The sequence below is a fragment of the Podarcis filfolensis genome (assembly GCF_964270895.1).
Source record: "Podarcis filfolensis genome assembly, chromosome: 1".
Lineage (NCBI taxonomy): Eukaryota > Metazoa > Chordata > Lepidosauria > Squamata > Lacertidae > Podarcis > Podarcis filfolensis.
The window spans coordinates 19856318-19877068 of record NC_139604.1 but is presented as its reverse complement, the minus strand read 5'-3'; the positions used below and the strand labels follow the sequence as shown (position 1 = coordinate 19877068).

The 20751-nt window shown below is 43.6% G+C and overlaps 1 long non-coding RNA gene across 1 annotated transcript; it reads left to right on the top strand.

Moving 5' to 3' along the window:
• Positions 1–3805: 3805 nt before the first annotated feature.
• On the top strand, positions 3806–19671 carry LOC310743593. Its single transcript, XR_014539111.1, has 3 exons — positions 3806–4290; positions 6339–6524; positions 18888–19671. It is a non-coding gene; the product is annotated as an uncharacterized lncRNA (long non-coding RNA).
• Positions 19672–20751: the final 1080 nt, after the last annotated feature.

Sequence of the window (20751 nt, the reverse complement as noted above, 5' to 3'; positions counted from 1 at the left end):
AATGAAATTTTGGAGGGGAAAAAGGCGCCAGAGTCGTGGAAGGAAGTTTACATTACACTTATACCGAAAACTGAATCTGAAAAGACACAACTCAAGAACTACTGCCCCATATCCCTGCTTAATGTGGATTACAAAATTTTTGCTGATATCTTGGCTAATAGATTAAAAAAGGTTATTAGTTGAAGAGATACATAAAGATCAAGCCGGCTTTCTCCCAGGTAGACATCTGTCTGACAATACGAGGAATATAATTAACATTTTGGAGAAGCTGCAAGTGAACATCAATACCAAAGCAGTTTTAATTTTTATAGATGCGGCAAAAGCTTTTGATAATATTTATTGGAATTTTATGAAGAAAAATCTTCAGGGAATGGGGGTGGGCCAAGGGTTTGAAAATGGTATAAGTGCAATTTACTCAGAACAAAAGGCTAAGTTAATAGTCAATAATGTGATGACAGAGGAATTTAAGATAGAGAAAGGGACATGACAAGGCTGCCCAATTTCCCCATTGCTTTTTATTTCGGTTCTGGAGGTTTTGCTGAATATGATTAGAAGTGACCGTCTGATTAAAGGTATTCAGGTTGGAGCCAAACAATACAAATTGAAAGCTTTTGCAGATGACCTAGTTTTGACGTTACAGGAGCCAGAATCTAGTACGAAAAGAGTATTAGAACTGATTCAAGAATTTGGTCATGTGGCAGGATTTAAGCTGAACAAGTCAAAAACTAAAGTGCTTGAGAAAATTTTTACACCAATTGAGAAAGAGAGGTTTCAGAAGGAGACAGGTTTAACATTAGTTAAGAAAGTAAAATATTTGGGGGTTAATATGACTGCTAAGAATTTAAATTTATTTAAAGATAACTATGAGAAATGTTGAATAGAAGTGAAAAAAGATTTGGAAATATGGTCAAATTTGAAGCTTTCCTTGTTGGGTCGAATTGCAGCTATAAAGATGAATGTATTGCCAAAAATGTTATTTTTGTTTCAATCATTGCAAATATTGGACAAGATGGACTGTTTCAAGAAGTGGCAGAGAGACATTTCCAGATTTGTCTGGCAGGGCAAGAAGCCTAGAATAAAATTTAAAATATTAACTGACGCAAAGGAAAGAGGTGGATTTGCCCTGCCAGACCTTAAACTTTACTATGAATCAGCAGTATTCTGCTGGTTGAAAGATTGGCTGCTTCTTGAGAACACAGACATTTTGGACCTAGAAGGTTTTAACAACGTTTTTGGATGGCATGCATATTTGTGGTACGACAAGGTTAAAGCACATAAAGCATTTAAAAACCATATTGTCAGGAAAGCATTGTTCAATGTCTGGATAAGATACAAAGATTTACTGGAAAATAAAACCCCAAGGTGGTTGTTACCAATGGAAGCGAAGGCTCAGAAAAAGCTCAATATGGAGGCCAAATGGCCGAAATATTGGGAAATATTGGAACAAGAAGGAGACAAATTGAAATTGCAGAGTTTTGAGAAATTAAAAGATAAAGTGCGAGACTGGCTTCATTATTATCAAATAAGAGAGGCCTATAATTTGGACAAAAAAATTGGCTTCCAGGTGGAAAAATCAAAATAGGAAACCGAACTGTTAGATCCCAAAACTAAGATACTTTCAAGAATGTATAACTTGCTGTTAAAATGGAATATGCAGGATGAAACGGTTAAATCTGTTATGATCAAATGGGCACAAGATATTGGTCACAACATTATGTTTGCTGACTGGGAACAGTTGTGGACCACCGGTATGAAATTTACGGCATGTAATGCCTTAAGAGAGAATATTATGAAAATGATATACAGGTGGTACATGACACCAGTCAAGCTTGCAAAAATATATCATTTGCCCGATAATAAATGTTGGAAATGTAAAGAAAATGAAGGTACATTCTTTCACCTTTGGTGGACGTGCCCAAAGACTAAGGCTTTCTGGGAGATGATATATAATGAAATGAAAAAGGTATTTAAATATACCTTCCTGAAGAAACCAGAGGCCTTTCTCCTGGGCATAGTCGGCCAATTGGTGCCAAAGAAGGATAGAACTTTCTTTATGTATGCAACAACAGCAGCAAGAATACTTATTGCAAAGTATTGGAAGACACAAGAGTTACCCACCCTGGAAGAGTGGCAGATGAAGGTGATGGACTATATGGAATTGGCAGAAATGACTGGCAGAATCCGAGACCTGGGAGAAGAGTTGGTGGAAGAAGACTGGAAGAAATTTAAAGACTATCTGCAGAAACACTGTAAAATTAATTAATGTTAAAATAATGTTGGATTGAAAATAAGTGGCATTAGCAACAAAGTTAATAAGAATATGCAAAAATGAATTGATAATGGATGAAAATATAGAGTTATAATATGTTAAGATATAGAGTTAAGATAAACGAAAGAGGGTAAGGATTTGCTGATTTGATTATTTAAATGGGAATACAAAAAGGGGAGGTGTGAGGAGGCCAAGGAAACAAGCTAATGAGTTTAAAGTTACAAATAACAGATTTGTTTTTAATTCGTTTTTATCTATTTGTTTTTTGTATTTTGTATTTTTATTCTTCTTTTTTCTTTTTTATGTAATTTTGTATGTTCTCTTTTTTTATCTTTTTCTTTCTATATGACTTTTTTCTATTTTGTAAACTTATGTTTTTGTAAAATCTCAATAAATATCTTTTAAAAAAAGGAAAGAGGGGCGTGTTCTTCTCACGTTTGAGAAGAATCGCCGATCGAGACCTTGCCTGCGCTTGCTGGGGAATGCAGCCAGGGAGGTCAACAGGGAATCAAGCCGGGTGCCTGGGACTGCTGCCAGCTTCTCCTGAGAAGGGCTTGAATTTCCCAACACCCATGTACCCCTATGCCCCCCCAATTGGCTCTGGTGTGTGTGTCGGAATAATCCCCAGAACAACCCACAGGGAGAGGGGGGTTCCATTTGGCAAGCTGAAAAGCTTTGAGCAGCAAATATGTCCTTGTTTTGCATATTGTAAGAGAGGATACTTCAATGAACCCAAACTTTCCTTTGGTCTTTCAACCCCCGTCTTCTTCCTGATAGAAGAGTGAGGTTTTATTTGAAGTATGTGCGGATAGGACTGCAATCTTCATATAGTAAATATATGTAGGGAAGTGATATTTTGACTATATAGCTACAGTCAAATCAGCTAATGCACAAGAGCATTCAGCAAGATTAAATAAAAACCGCAAACAGCATATGGAAAGGTATCTAAGTAAGTAAACATCAAACAAGAGATTATTCTTCTTTGTGAGGAATCCGTTCCAGCAAAAAATTGAACCAGGGCCCTTGGCATCTCGAATCAGTAGGGCTCCCTGTTGAGCTAAAAGAAAATTGGTGGCTCTGGCAGTAGCAGGAATACTTGACACTTTGGCAAGCATGTTTATAATCTCTGATATAGTTCTTTCATCAAAGGCCTCGCTTCAATCCACTTTTCACTGGGTTTTTCAGCTCACATGCCAGATCCTGTGAGCTCCTGCTACTGAGTTTGTTTTTTATTAAGCTGGCGCCAAATTTTCATTCTCAAAACTTTCTGAGTGGAGAGTTTTGGTGGATATGAGGCTTTTAACGAGTAACCTCTAAGGAGGACTTCCCTCACATCCCTGCAGTTTGAAGTAGTTCCCAACTCTTGCTTCTCCATCTATTATTCCTTTTGAAATATACTCGGAGTCGAGAGTGGATTTCATGCTCTTTATTCAGCTCATAGTGGTGTGGAAGAATGGAAGTTCCCCCAGAATGTCTGCTTTATATACATTATTTACACAATGGCCCCATGTGATTGGCTAATTCCGGGGTTCTCCTGTAGGCCAATCAGGTTGTGGATACCCTTCCACTTGGAGCTGGATTGGGTGGCTCCTGTGAACCAATCAAACTGCTGCATTTTGGATCCTATTGTTCTAGGACCAATCAGACTGCTGCATTCTGAATCCTATTGTTCTAGGACCAATCAGACTGCTGCCTTTTGGATCCTATTCAACTCAGTACATAACACCTTTGCTGCCATTTTTCTCACCTGGCCTTTCTGATTTGTGTATTCCTAGCAAATCCACCATTGCACGCGGAACGCAAGGATGTCACAATACTGCATAACCAATCACAATTGGTTATGCTGTCATGGGAGGGAAATGAAACCACATTGCCTTTAGGGAAATGGAGGGAATACATTCCTGTTTCAAGGCAGTCGCAACAACACTCCCTGTTCTCTTGTACTGAAATGAAACTGCCTTGATGGGACCTGAGTCTGTTTGACCATCTCACTGTCCAACTCAGGCTCACATGCCTCTTCGGTTGGAGGGGCAAACATGCTATCCTGAAGTGGGGCGATAGAGGCCTCATTTGATGTTCCCACCTTAGCTGGGACATCTGGAAGTAGCTGGGAAGAAGGGTTGCCATACATCCAGAATTTCCCAGACATAGCCAGAATACTGCAGTTGGAAGCAATGTCCAGGCGGAAATCGCTAAAAATGTCTGGGGAAATCCGGATGTATTCAGTGTCGCTTTGGGTGATTGTCCTTAAAAGTAGCTCCAAAATGTTAATTTTTAAGGAAGTCTTTTAATCACATTGGCCTGAGATTCTTTGGGGCTTTATATACTAATAGTTCCAAGCTGAATCCCAGAATGTTCAGATTACCACTGGGTTTTGGATGTTTGCTTTGTTTCCACCCCAGCCAATTTCCCTCACAACACAGTACAGCTGCATGGTACCATCATTCTCTGTGATGAAAGCTCCTCCTGTTGTAATTTTGGCTGCTTTTATTGTGTGGCTGCTTTTAGAAATCTACTTGTGGAGCTTTCTTTATACAGGACAGCCTCTTAACTTGTGTCCGGCACCTTTTCCATCTTCCTCTCCTGGCATATCCTGCCAAGATTTCCCCAGGTCTTCTTCTTCTTCTTCTTCTTCTTCTTCTTCTTCTTCTTCTTCTTCTTCTTCTTCTTCTTCTTCTTCTTCTTCTTCTCTCCATCTTCTTAAATTCAGTGGGGCTTATTTCATAGTAAGTACACCAGGCTTGGTTGAATGTAGCTTGCTGATAATTTAAATGTAAGCCATCACCAATATTTCATTTTCAATCCAAACTGATTTGCTTAAATAAGCAATCACGGCCCAAACATTTGCTTCTCATCGAGTGAGGCTGATCTGTTGTAATCTAATTACTGTGTCAGAAAACTGACAAGCAATTTAACCAACAATGAAAATACACTGTAAATAACACACATATGGAATGCATCCAGGATGTTTGATATCAGATCAGTAATTCATACTACATAAACCGCATCTTAACAAATAATATTTGAAAATGAGTGGTTTCGACGTGGTAATAGTAACAGCCTGATGGCGAGGACCTGTTCCACTAGCATGTATGTGCCAGGACAGATTGTGTTGGCCATTGCAAATTGAAAATGTAGTCACTATTTCACTAGTTTTACAGAAAATGGACTCTCCAAATAAAGCCAATATACAAATATTCCTGCACAATTATTTAGGTTTAGGGTTACATATTAGACCTTTGTATGCATTACTTGCATAGAAGGGACGCGGGTGGCCCTGTGGGTAAAACCTCAGCGCCTAGGACTTGCCGATCGCATGGTCAGTGGTTCGAATCTCTGTAGCGGGGTGCGCTCCCGTCGTTCGGTCCCAGCGCCTGCCAACCTAGCAGTTCGAAAGCACCCCCAGGTGCAAGTAGATAAATAGGGACCGCTTACCAGCGGGAAGGTAAACGGCGTTCCGTGCGCTGCGCTGGCTCGCCAGATGCAGCTTGTCACGCTGACCACGTGACCCGGAAGTGTCTGCGGACAGCGCTGGCTCCCGGCCTATAGAGTGAGATGAGCGCACAACCCTAGAGTCTGGCAAGACTGGCCCGTACGGGCAGGGGTACCTTTACCTTTACCTTTTTATGCATTACTTGCATGTAGGGAGTAAATATGTAGGGTGAGGAGTGGGGCTGGTGCTTTTGGTCCAGTCCCCAATTTCATGTATTTTTCTCTCACCATCTGCACATTGCGCTTGGTTGCATGAGAAGAAAGGTACCTTCCAGCTTAATCAGATACCGCAGTCATACACACTTTATTGGGGTTGCCATCTTTTGAAAAGTTGTGCTGAGGTGTTGTGTTTTTGTTGTTGTTTTTACAACGTTGTTGAGCTTTTTTTTTAATGGCAAATTCGCCAAGAAAAAGAAAACGTTTTTGAGCTATTTTTCAGGAAAATCGGCAAAAACAATATGGCCGACATGGGTTGACATTTTTTGTGTGTGTGGATTTCCACCTGGACACTGATTCCGTGTATGTCCGGGAAATTCCAAATCTACGGCAACCCTAGTTTTCTTTTCTTTTCACGCAGCAGCGTACATCAAGTGGTTCGTGGAAGAAAAATATGCAGGGCAGAGTCTGAATACCAGTTGCAGGGAATCACAAAGGGGAGGGTGCTGTTGCCCCAATATCCTGCATGTTCTTCTGTTTTTATGTTCTACAAGCATGACCCTTCTCAGTCTGCTCAAAAGCTCTGGAGCCAACTGAGGATTCCCAGGTAAGATCCTCCCTCTATTGTGTGGGCAGATAGTCCCTCCCCCTACCTGGCCTGGTCACCTTGGCAACGCTTCCCCAGGCGGGATTGGGCAAGTGACTGAGGTAGGCGGAGACCTTCAGGTATCCCACCTGGGGGAAGGTGAAGCCAAGCCTGTGCTAATGGGGCCGCATAGGGTCCAAGGGCTACACGCAACCACGCAAAGGGCGCCCCCCATTTAATGTGGGGAGCGGTCATTATGTTCTACAAGTATGACCCTACTCAGTCTGCTCAAAAAGGGCCTCTCTTGTACGTGTATATAATAGAGGGGAGGGGGAATAAGAACAGCAGTGCAGCTAGAGATGGACCTCTCCCACAGATCAGGCCTCCCCAAATAACCACTCAGAGAGTGGCAGATGATGATTGGAGCACGGCAGACAGGTCTCCGGACCTGGGCCAGCATGGAAGCGATGCCACGGGACAGTCTAGATCACAAACACATAGCTCCTAAAACTCTTTTTTATTATTTCTTTAGCCCTCAGACTTCTTTTTTAGCAGTTTACAGTGGTACCTCAGGTTAAGTATTTAATTCGTTCCGGAGGTCTGTTCTTAACCTGAAACTGTTCTTAACCTGAAGCACCACTTTAGCTAATGGGGACTCCTGCTGCTGCTGCTGCACCGCCGGAGCCCGATTTCTGTTCTTATCCTGAAGCAAAGTTCTTAACCTGAAGCACTATTTCAGGGTTAGCGGAGTGTGTAACCTGAAGCGTATGTAACCTGAAGCATGTGTAACCCGAGGTACCACTGTACTGTAACTCCTGAAACGCATTCCATTCTGCACATGGATAACTCCGGTGGTTAGCTGTAGTTACTGGTTAGCTAGCTCCTCACTCACTTGTTGATTTTTTTTATGGCCGCATTACACCCATGGACCTGAGGCTTTCCCCCACCCTAGACCATATTCCCTGCCCCACACCAGCTCATTGCCCACCCTAACTGGCTTAATTGTGCTCCCTCCACTATTCTTCCAGCAGTCGTGGTTGGTTGTCATAACCCGAATTCACCATTCCTACTTCATCAATCTACTTTCCTTCTGTGGTGGCTATGGAAGAAGTGAAGATGCTTCTTCAGCGGCCATAGCAAGAGTCAGTCAGGCTGGCAAAGTAGTGACAAAGTGTTTTGCTTTGGCAGCCTTCTTGCCTAACATGAGAGAGCCCCTTTCTCACTATGCAGGATGAAAATGAAGTGAGGTTTGTGTGTGTTTATGAGGTTTATGAGGAGAGTCTGCAAAGCATGCTATGGCATGACTCATTTGCATCATATTGTGCTGGTGGGTGAATTCTGTCACCCTGCAGTGTGGACAGCAATAGGTAAAGGGACCCCTGACCATTAGGCCCAGTCGTGACCGACCCTGAGGTTGCAGCGCTCGTCTTGCTTTACTGGCCGAGGGAGCCGGCGTACAGCTTCCGGGTCATGTGGCCAGCATGACTAAGCCACTTCTGGCGAACCAGAGCAGCTCACAGAAACGCCATTTACCTTCCCGCCAGAGCGGTACCTATTTATCTACTTGCACTTTGACATGCTTTCGAACTGCTAGGTTGGCAGGAGCAGGGACCGAGCAATGAGAGCTCACTCCGTCACAGGGATTCGAACCGCCGACCTTTTGATCGGCAAGCCCTAGGCTCTGTGGTTTAACTCACAGCACCACCCGCGTCCCTATGTGGACAGGAATAGCCAGAGCATATTTCATGTATGCCATCATGTGTATGAGACATTTCCCCTACAAGTCAAGGGACAACGGGCCTTGCGAGTGGATTATGCAAGGGGAACATCTTAAATTGGTCAGACAAATCTCTTTCTAAACTACATGAATAGATAGAATCTGCAGGTCCCTTATATGCGTGTGTTAAATGTAACTTATTTCACGCATTCCAATTTAAGAGCACATTCTTTGATATGCTAATGTGGATTTGAAAGTGTCATAACTTCCCTTTTAATAATACGTTCCGTGATAGTGATGCAAACTGTAATTATATATCATGGGCTCAAGCCTAGCATCTACTTATATGTGTGTCAAGTGCATTTATTTCTAAATATATAATTGTGTCAAGTACTTAGAATAGTAGGCAAAAATAAGGGGGAAAGCAAGGGGAAATCTCCTAAGGCAAACTGCGATCTACTCCTACTATTAACAAACTGGCAGGGATCTACCCACTGGATTGACCAAAGTTGTTGATCAGTGGTTAGCCCCGCGATTGACCAGAGTAGATTGCTGTTATGTACTGAGTTGAATAGGATCCAAAATGCAGCAGTCTGATTGGTCCTAGAACAATAGGATCCAAAATGCAGCAATCTGATTGGTCCTAGAACAATAGGATCCAAAATGCAGCAGTCTGATTGGTCTGCAGGAGCCACCCAATCCAGCTCCAGATGGAAGTGAATCCACAACCTGTTTGGCCTACAGGAGAGTTCTGGAATTAGCCAATCATGTGCAGCCCATTGTGTAAATAATGTATATAAAGCAGATACTTTGGGGAAACTTTCATTCCTCCTCACCACTATGAACTGAATAAAGAGCATGAAATCCACTCTCGACTCCAAGTATATTTCAGTTGCGATCGACCAGTTGGACATGCCTGCCCTAAGGCGTATGAGAATGCAAGGAAAACCCCAGGAAAGAACATCTGGACTAGAGAGTTTGATGATGAAATGGCATGCAATATAATAGCTTTTAAAGAGGGGGGCATTGCAATGACCTCAGTGGGGTGAATGAAGAGGTTGCAGAGAATTACAGCCATCGACTGCATTCAGACATCACAGATCATGGGCGTAGCCAGGATTTATTTTAGGGGGGCAGGCTTTATGATGGGGGGGCAGAACCAAGTTATCTGCAGTGCAATTGGTCAGTTAATTAAGAATCCACCCCATTTATTTATTTATTTATTTATTATTAATGTTGCAATACATATATGAAATCTTTACATACATTACTTTTCTGTGGCGATCACACAGGGTCCCTGGACGTTTCACCGTCTGTTGATCCCTGTGCCACCACTTTATTTCTCGCTGCCACCACCCAGGCCCTACCTGGTACAATACTGAGTCCAGTCAGGGTTAAATTGGAACATAAACTTCTGTTTATTTATTGCAGTTTAACAAGCGTGTGGTTTCATAAACAGTATCGGTCCATTACAATCATGGGGTGCCTATCCAGTCCTATAACTTCTGCTAAATCACTCACTAAACCACCTCTCAGAATTTTTACTTGTGTTCTTGACTCAGCTTATTTTGCTACACTAACTCAACCTACCTACAGAATACGTTATATTCATAAATTCACATTTTCACATTTCATTATGTACCAACATTTATCCATTTCTTATTTCTTGCCCTGTGTCTTCCCTCCACCCATGCGTGACTTCCTTGTTATTATTTTGTTAAGAATTTTTATTAATTTTATTAATTTACTTGACTGGGGGGGCAGCTAAGCCCATGTCACAAGCCATAGTTTATCATGACAAAAATGAGCCTGGGGTTGTGCTCATCAGACATGATGAGGCGTTTACATGTTTTTGCTTCCTCCACTTTTGATTAATCTCAGTTTAGCGTGGCATCTGAACCCTAGACCTGGACTTTTTGCTTGCGCTCTGGACACTGTCTGTTTCCCCTGCAGTCCTACAGAACTTGACTGCGGGGAAACGTCTCTTGAGCTAGATGGATGAAAAGGGTGAAAGAGTATTCGGAAATGATATATAATGAATTGGGTAAAAATATTTTAAAAGTATCTTTCAAAAAAATCAAAGTCTTTTTTGTTGGGGATAATTCAGAGGGAAATTCCCAGGTGTCAAAAAATATTATTTATGTATGCTACTATGGCGGCCCATGTTTCGTTAGCCCAAAAATCGAAAACGCGCTGTTATGTACTGAAGTTCTCACCCTGGGCCAGCAGGGGGATACTGTAGATAGTTCAGGTTCACATATGCAAATAAGGGATCAAAATTGAAGTTCAGTGATTGGATAGTTACAGAAAATGGTTACTGTTGCGTTGTAGTGGAGCTCTATATAAGCAGGCTGGCTGAACCCTTCAGTTCAGTTCTGTTCTGGCCTGTGAATAAACAAGAGCTGTTTGAAGAATCGCTGTGTCATCTGATATGTTCACCCACAACTTAAAACGAGCGAGGTCCCAACCAAAGAAGAATGGCAACTTTAACAGATGGAATACGCGCAGCTTGAAGATTTAACATATAGAACAAGAGAACAAGAAGAAAGTGTGTTTAAAGAAGACTGGAAAATGTTTCCTGAATATATAGGTGAAAATAGTGTTCATTTAAAAATGCTGGTAGCATTAAGATAAATTCAACAGTGTAAATAAGTTTTGATGGATGTAATAATGGAACACTGAACGGTGTAAAATAGGCAGGGATGTATGGTATGAAAAATGAACCAAGGAAAAGAGAAGAAGGGAAGTCATTGGTTTAAGGTTGTTTAAATGAGTATTTTGAAATGGAAATGATAAAATTTAATAAAAATTATATATATATGGGATGCGGGTGGCACTGTGGGTTAAACCACAGAGCCTAGGACCTGCTGATCAGAAGGTCGGCGGTTCGAATCCCCACAATGGGGTGAGTTCCCGTTGCTCGGTTCCTGCTCCTGTCAACCTAGCAGTTTGAAAGCATGTCAAAGTGCAAGTAGATAAATAGGTACCGCTCTGGCAGGAAGGTAAACGGCGTTTCCGTGTGCTGCTCTGGTTCGCCAGAAGCGGCTTAGTCATGCTGGCCACATGACCCGGAAGCTCCCTTGGCCAATAAAGCGAGATGAGCACCGCAACTCCAGAGTCGGCCACGACTGGACCTAATGGTCAGGGGTCCCTTCACATAAATATATGATGGTTTGATTAAATATAGGGCAGATTCCTATGTACCTATGATTTTGCGACTCCAAGGGTTTTTGATGGGGGCAGGCATCTCTCCCCCAGCCATTTCCAAGGATGCAGACTCTCCTTTCTTCCAAAGCAACTTCATCGACAGAACAATTGCTCCATTAGCTTGCATAGGAGAAAAGAAGAGGCTGGGAGTGGACAAGGAGAGAGTCTCGTCCCTTTTGCAAGGATGCTTGAGGTAACAGGGTCCTTGCTGTTGGCGGTTGCATTCCAGCCCTACTCATCACTTGGGATCCAACCTATTATTTCCTCCTGTGCACGTTAATGGAGATCTCTCACACTATTAACTTGCATTAACTGTATTCAGACATGTGCAGGCATGTAGTTGAGTAAAAAAAAAAGGGGGGGTGACTGTTCCACCAACTTCCACCTTGTATGATATATAGTAAATGTAAAGGACCTCTGGACAGTTAAGTCTAGTCAAAGGCGACTATGGGGTTGCGGCGCTCATCTTGCTTTCAGGCTGAGGGAGCCGGCGTACAGCTTCCAGGTTATGTGGCCAGAAGGACTAAACTGCTTCTGGCACAACGGAACAGAATGGCGAAAACCAGAGAGCACGGAAACGCCATTTACCTGCCCGCCACAGTGGTACCTATTTATGTACTTGCACTGGCGTGCTTTCGAACTGCTAGGTTGGCTGGAGCTGGGACAGAGCAATGGGAGCATAGCTGTCAACTTTTCCCTTTTCTTGCGAGGAATCCTATTTGGAATAAAGGAATTTCCCTTAAAAAAAAAGGGAAACGTTGACAGCTATGAATGGGAGCGCTCTCCATCATGGGGATTCGAACTGCCGACCTTCCGATCGGCAGGCCCAAGTGGCTCAGTGGTTTAGACCACAGTGCCACCCGTGTCCTGTGCTGGCAACATAGGACTATATGGCGCTACATATGGGGATCACTCTATCTTCTCAGTGTCATCTGCTATCAGGAAGTTCTGGGTTCCCCATCCCTTACTTTGTGTGATAGAGAAAGGTGAGGGCCTAAGACACTCTTTTTATTACACTTAGCAGAGTCATGTATCCCATAATGGTATTATAAAGAAGAGAGATTCAGGAGTGTATTGCATACTTGCCAGTACAGCGACACCTCCCAAATGAAAAAGGCTTCAGTATGTGGAATGTAGCCAGAGCACTACATTCTCCCGAGACAACTAGCAAAGACAGGGTTAACTACTTTTGACAAACTCCGCTGAAAAATACTGGCATGAGACTTGCAAGCAGCTACAAGGAAACGTAAACATAAGCTGAAGATGATGAAAACTAATTAGCTAAGTCTTCTGGAATCAAATCTTAACATGATGTGATTATATATCAAGAGGAAAAACACAATGTTTAGACTGCATGTAATTTCAGTAATATGGTAATGAAGCACAGTGCATAATTTCTGACCCAACTAATCCCGCAGGCTTTTGAAATTTCTGTTTTTGACAACAAATCATTGGTAGCGTTCCAGCAGTCGGTGACAATATTGTAATGGATACCAAGAGACCAGTTAAGTATTGAAATGTGAATGAAAATCTCCAGCATTTGTTAAATAGAAAACAAAAACACTCCGGTTTCTGCCAGCCTGGAGAAATTGCAAGCAGGCTGGCAGTTTCAAAGCTCCCAAGATCAGAGACTCTGAATGCTAGTTGATATGGATCATGAGCAGGAGAGGGCTATTCTGGTCCTATCCTGCTTCTGGGCTTCCCAAAGGAAGCCAGTTGAACACTGGAGAAGAAGTTGCCTCTTGAACTAGTGAAGTTTTCCTGAGCACAATTCAAAATGTTTTTGCTGACCTTTAAAGCCCTAAATGGCTTTGGCCCAGTATACCTGAAGGAGCATCTCCACCCCCATCATTCAGCCCTCAACACTGAGGTCCAGCTCCTAGGGCCTTCTGGTGGTTCCCTCACTGCGAGAAGTGAGGTTACAGGGAACCAGGCAGAGGGCCTTCTTGGTAGAGGCGCCCACCCTGTGGAACGCCCTCCATCAGATGTCAAGGAAATAAACAACTATCTGACTTTTAGAAGACATCTGAAGGCAGCCCTATTTAGGGAAGTTTTTAATGTTTGGTGGTTTATTGCTTTTTTATTAATATTCTGTTGGGGCCACCCAGAGAGGCTGCGGAAACCCAGCCATATGGGTGGGGTATAAATAATAATAATAATAATAATAATAATAATAATAATAATAATAATTCATTGTTCAAACTAATTGTATTGACACAGAACACCTACATGCAAAATATTGTTTTTGAACATTAGGAAGACGTGTGAAAATAAGTACAGGGGAGATATTTTACATCCCATTGGCTTATCTGCTACATTTGCAAAACAAGTGAATAAAATGCTTTAAAACCTGGGGAATAAAGACCTTCAGGAACAAGAATAAAACAAAGTTCTGAGACCCTAGTGGACTTAAGTGGAAAGAGGAAATGATTAGCCATATTTAGATATTTGAAGTCACCTAGATGAAGGAGCAGATCTGTATGCTCGGGGGGTGGGGGGTAGGACCCAAACTAATTGGTTGAAATGATAAGAAAGGGGATTTTGACAACTCTACCATCTGCAGTTTTGCAAGGTAGCATCTCGAAAATCCCAGACAAAACAGGTCGAATCCATCACACATGTCTTATTTTATTGCCCATTTTATGCAAAAAAATATATTATAAATATTTGGTTCCCTCATTGAAGGAGGGGATTTATCACACTGACTCTTTCAGGGTGTCTTATCTGCTGAACAATTGTAGTAATGTAATGACGTTGTGGAGAATGTGGCAAGATTTTTGAGTGGCACCATGAAATTATATCACCATCGGTCCTAAGAGCCATTTTTGTATCTCACGATGTCTGGACAGTTTTATCTTAAAGTATCTCCTACTATGTTTTGTTAACTGTGTTGTGTTCTGATCCATGTATAAGATGGACATTTTTATGCAATAAAGGAGATTGATTGATTGATTGATTGATCGACCGACCGACTACACATAGGAACATCAGAAGCCGCCTTATATCTTCTTCTTCTTTGGCGATCACTCGTAGCCGAGTAAGATTGTCTTCCATAAACACAGTTTTAACAGTGAGTCCGTAAGTGGCTGTGGAGGCCAATTCTGGATCCACACGTCCTTCCACAGTGGGGACATACTTTTCCGGGCGGGAGTTGATCACAGTGAGGGTCTGCCAAAGTGCCTTCCTCTTAGCTCATTTCTCCCTTTCATCCTGAGTTTGCGCTTCTTCAGTAAAGGCTGTTCTCCAATTGGAGCACTCGCAGACCAGTGTTTCCCAATTATCTGTGCTTACACTGCATTTTTAAAGATTTGCCTTGAGAGCGCCTTTAAACCTCTTTTGTCGTCCACCGGCATTTCACTTTCCATTCTTAAGTTAGGAATAGAGTAGTTGCTTTGGAAGACGATAATCAGGCATCTGAAGCACATGGACAGTGCAGTGAAGTTGATGCTGAAGAATCATTGCTTCAAAACTGTCCAGCTAGCTGAGCACTGGTCCAGCTAGCTCAACGCAGCCTACACTGGCTGGCAGTGGACATTGGCGGAGCTTCATGCTCCGGCACTGGGGGGGTGGGTGGGCGGAGAGCAGGCGGGGCTGGTGCGCATCCTGGGGGCGTGACGCGCCACCTTCAGGGATGTGATGCGGGTCCTGGGGGCATGGCACGCCACATACGGGGGCGTGGCGCCCAGCACGGGCTTCCTCCGCCAGTGGCAGTGGTCCTCCTGGGGAGTTTAAGACAGGGAGTTCCTCTCAGTCCTACCTGGAGGTTCCAGGGATTGAATCTTCTACATGCTCTGCCACTGACATGCAGACCTTCCCCTAAACATAAGTGTTGTGACGTGGGGTTTGTGATTTCAGCTCTCTTGACATAATATGCTGGAGACAGTTCTGTAGTAACGCTTCTTTATTACAGCAAACAAGACTGAGAACTGAGGAGGGGAGAGCTACATTTATAGGGACAGGGAACTAGCTAGAAAGGATACATTTTGGAGGGAACAATATCAGGCAATCACACTCCTGCCTTTTGGAGGAAACCAATAAGACAGAGGATCCAAATACAGCAGCTTAAATGAACCAATAGTAGCTGTACCCTCTGGAACCAAAAGGCAGTTACTTTACCCTAATGCAAATACAGACAATAATAATACAGATATAAAATCCTTTGACTCAATACACAACAATAAGGACGAACGTCCTGAGAGTAAAGACCATTTGGGCAGTGAAACAGACTCCCTTGCGAGGTAGTAGACTCTCATTCATTTGAAGTTTCTTAAGCATAGGTTCATCATCATGACCATCTCTCAGCAATGCAGTGGATTTCTTGCACCAGGAGCGGAGGTGGACTAGATAACATTTGTAGGTAAAAGGTAAAGCCCCCCTGGACGGTTAAGTCCAGTCAAAGGCAACTACAGTGGTACTTCGGGTTAGAGACGCTTCAGGTTACAGACTCTGCTAACCCAGAAATAGTACCTCGGGTTAAGAACTTTGCTTCAGGATGAGAACAGAAATTGCGCGGCGGCAGCACGGCAGCAGCAGGAGGCCCCATTAGCTAAAGTGGTACCTCAGGTTAAGATCAGTTGCCGGTTAAGAACGAATTAAGTTCTTAACCCGAGGTACCACTGTACAGTGTTACCTCGGTTTACGAACTTAATCCATTCCGGCAGTCCGTTCTTAAACTGAAACAGTTCTTAAACCGAGGCACACTTTCCCTAATGAGGCCTCCTTCCACCATTCAGATTCCATTCGTAGACCAAGGTAAAGTTCTAAAACCGGGACACTACTTCCAGTTTTGCAGAGTTGTTAAACCAAATAGTTCTTAAACAGGACTGTTCTTAAATCGAGGTACCACTGTATGGGGTTGCGACGCTCATCTCGCTTTCAGGCCGAGGGAGCCGGCGTTTGTCCACAGACAGCTTTCTGGGTCATGTAGCCAGCATGACAAAACCACTTCTGGCACAACGGAACACCTTGACGGAAACCAGAGCTTGAGGAAACACTGTTTACCTTCCCGCCGCAGCAGTACCTATTTATCTACTTGCACTGGTGTAATTTCAAACTGCTAGGTTGGCAGGAGCTGGGACAGAACAACGGGAGCTCACCCCATTGTGGGGATTCGAACCACTGACCTTCTGATTGGCAAGCCCAAGAGGCTCAGTTGTTTAGACCACAGCGCCACCCTTCCAACTGTATGAGTCTATTACTTGACTACAAAGTCATAATTAAATATAAGATCATGTGCTGAAACTCAAGTTCTACTGCATGCCCTGCGATTTCATCACTGAAGTCAGATGCTCCAGATCTACATTTTAAAATAAAATCTTTAAACTAATAATTACCCCACTTCGACACTGACCTGTAAGTTTTCCCTTGTCTTATTTAAGAGAATATAAGTACTTCTCCAGAGTGGCTTAGTTTAATTTGTATGATAATGATTGCTGCAAAATAGGTATCAAATGCAGACCTTACGCCATCTGTAATTAATGGCTTCACGACATGCTTTAACATAAAGGTGAAGTTTAAGAGTCTCGTATCTTACCTTGACCTATTTTGGGCAGGTTTGGAAGCAGGTAATTTGGGGGCCAAATGAATGTATCTCTTATAGCCCTGATGTAGCAAGAGGAATCCATAGCTGGAAGCAGGCTCAACCAGGCAGAACTTTCTCTGGATGTGGAATTTTGTGCACACATTTACACCCCTATTCGAAGAGGAGAATGGGGGGGACTGGATTCAAGCAACAGCCTTGCTCAGTGGTTGCAGTGCTGCTGTTACAATTGGCACTGCCCACAGAAATACAGCTGCAGCCTGCCCAAATGGAAAATGTGCAAAATCCTTATTATTCTCGATTAACTGTCAAAATGCATGCGTCCTAAATTTCTGTGTACTACAGAGATATGCACTCCATCTCTGTGCCCTTGGAATACAATGACACCCCTTTGGATGGCCCCCCCAGACCCGTACAGAGCTTGTTAGAGGCCTGGGGCAGAAGTCTTGTTCAAATAAAGTTCTAAACTCAAAACTGCATAAGTCTGGCAGGTCCTTGATGTGCCCTCCAGCCAACCTAGCCCTCTGAGGCCAGGGTACCTGGCTGCCCAACCCCAGCATGGTCCTGGGTGCCCTTATTAATGAGGCCTTGGTTATCCAGTGTCAAGGGTACAGGGGAGGTTTTGCTCCTGTTGCAGCACTGCATTTAAAGCCCTTCACGGCCTAGGACCCTTGTACCTACGGGACCGCCTCTCCTGGTATGCCCCACAGAGGACCTTAAGGTCCATAAATAGCAACACCCTAAAGGTCCCGGGCCCTAAGGAGGTTAGATTAGCCTCAACCAGAGCCAGGGCCTTTTCAACACTGGCTCTGGCCTGGTGGAACGCTCTGTCTCATGAGACCAGGGCCCTGCGGGATCTGATTTCTTTCCGCAGGGCCTATAAGACAGAGTTGTTCCACCTGGCCTTTGGCTTAGAATCAATTTGATTCCCTCACCCTCTTTCTTTTTTCCTTTCTCCTCCTGTGAAGAGGCTGCATCTTAATGTTTCAATGGTGTATTTTAATCTTGTTTTTTAAATTGTATTTTAATCAACTTGTTTTTATTATTGGTTGTTAGCCGTAGAGCGCATTGCTTGTTAGCGTAGAGTGCATTGCAGTAGTCCAAGTGGGAGATAACTAGAGCATGCACCACTCTGGCGAGACAGTCCACGGGCAGGTAGGGTCTCAGCCTTCGTACCAGATGGAGATGGCAGACAGCTGCCCTAGACACAGAATTTTGCCACTCTAGGCACTGTGGGTTAAACCACAGAGCCTAGGACTTGCTGATCAGAAGGTTGGCGGTTCGAATCCCCGTGACAGCGTGAGCTCCCGTTGCTCGGTCCCTGCTCCTGCCAACCTAGCAGTTCGAAAGCACGTCAAAGTGCAAGTAGATAAATAGGTACCGCTCCAGCGGGAAGGTAAACGGTGTTTCCGTGCGCTGCTCTGGTTCGCCAGAAGCGGCTTAGTCATGCTGGCCACATGACCCGAAGCTCTACACCGGCTCCCTCGGCCAATAAAGCGAGATGAGCGCCGCAAACCCAGAGTCGTCCGTGACTGGACCTAATGGTCAGGGGTCCCTTTACGTTTAGGATGTGCCCAGGTGCTTTAGGTTTGGGATATGGTCTCCCAGTTACTTGATAGTCTACACACTTTCTCTTCCCAGTCTCTCTCCCCCTGCCCCCCATCTCCTTCCCCACCTTGCCCCTTTCTGGAGCATTTCGCTCATTTGGTTCTGCCCTCTTCCTGCAAGGTTTCCTCCAGGTTCCAGACTTCTTTTGTCTGCCAGGTGTTGGCAACCCTGTGGCATCAGCAGGTGTCTAGTCCTGCTTTCGGATGCTGCTGACCCAGCGACCCTAATTGTCATCCCTGCCCATAATCTGGTGTCACCGTTTGTGTGAAGAATACAAAGGACGCTAGAGAGAACCATTTCCTTCTATTTGCAGATCTGAAATGGAGCAACTTCAAATGAAGAGATGGCTTTTTTTCCCCCCAGAGGCACCGGCTTTGCTGAAACCAATTATCAAGGGCACTCTATTCTCAAGAGTATCTAAGTGTTTTCAGTGAATAAGGGCCCCTTTTATCTCTTAAGGAGTTAAAAAAATAAATAAATGGAACACTTTTGAGAGCGATTGTTTGGGGGTTTTCGTCTTCCGCGGCTGCCTGTTGCTCTCATAAGAAACTTCCTGCTGATTTGACTTCTCCTTCTGCTGTGAGACGGTTGCCAGGATTTACATGATTGCCAAAAGGAACAACTGGATTGAGAATAAAGAATAATAAGAGCTTTTCCCCCAGGGAGAGAATAAAAGCAAAGGGGGGAGAGAGAGGTGGCTAAACTATACTATCTTCCTATTCAATTACTTTATTCAGCCTCTATTTTGGATTCTACTGCATCTAATAAAAGCCAGAATAGCCTGTTGGCCTGGAATGGAAGGCTGAGATTAACTAGGGAACAATTTCAATTTCAGCAGAAACCCATTTGTAAAAGCGGCTGTTCTGTTCTGCAAGCATGTTGCTTTTGACTTAAAAGCTGACCAGGTTGTAAGGCATAGGGGCCATTACAGTTTTGTACATTAAGTTTTGCGTTTGGGGGGGGGTAGCGGCAGAGGGGACAAATATGAAAAATGTAAAGGAAGATCTGTGTCAACATCATGGCTACCACTTCTCTGGTTTTTTTAATGTGTTATAACATTTTAGGGTGCACACACATAGCAGACACACACTCTGCAGAAAACCAAACCTTCACCCTTCAAAATTTAGGAAATATTCCCCAATGCATGATGCCTTTTGGGTGGGTCTTTGGCTAAGCAGTAAAGCAATTTCAAGTCTTAAAAAGTTCTTGCACAGCTTTGTTCTTGGTCTCTCACCGGCTTGCAAGTGGGGGTGGGGAGACGACTCTGCTGCAACAGAAAAATAAAGATCTTCCTTGCTTATGCCGGATCTTGCCTCCATCCATTCCTCTCTGACCAAACATGAACTTAGGGCACACCGAGGCCCTTGGGGAGTTGGGCTGCATAAGCAAACCCCAAATTTTTCTAGAACATACTGGTATGTTTCCGTCACTAAAACGGTGTGCTTAAATGCTAGTATTTTTGTACATGGTGCTTGCAACTGTTTAAACCCTTTTAAAATATGTCCAATTTTTTTTTGCATTGTAGATAGTTGGTAGCAGAGGGGTTTTTTTTCTGGGGGTACGCAGGAGTACACATACCCCCTAAACATTTTGTGAATCTAAGTTTGGCCTCATTGAGGAGCAGTATTTCAATATGAGTAAGAAAAAGAGAGGACCCCTAAACATTTTTTAAGAAAAAAGCACTGGCTGGTAGTATTTCAATTTGTATTTAGCATAAAAGCTCTATGGAGCTAAATAAAGGTAAAGGTACCCCTGACCATTAGGTCTAGTCGCGGACGACTCTGGGGTTGCGGCCCTCGTCTCGCTTTATTGGCCGAGGGAGCCGGCGTACAGCTTCCGGGTCATGTGGCCAGCATGACTAAGCCACTTCTGGCGAAACCAGAGCAGCGTATGGAAACGCTGTTTACCTTCCCGCTGGAGCGGTACCTATTTATCTACTTACACTTTGACGTGCTTTTGAACTGCTAGGTGGGCAGGAGCTGGGACCAAGCAATGGGAGCTCACCCCGTTGTGGGGATTCGAACCGCCAACCTTCTGATCAGCAAGCCCTAGGCTCAGTGGAATAGAAGACCCCATAATGATTGTCTGTTGGCAACGTAGGACTGTATGGCGCTACATATGGGAATCGCTTTATTTTCTCAAAACAAAAAAAAAATTTTCCTTCCAGTAGCACCTTA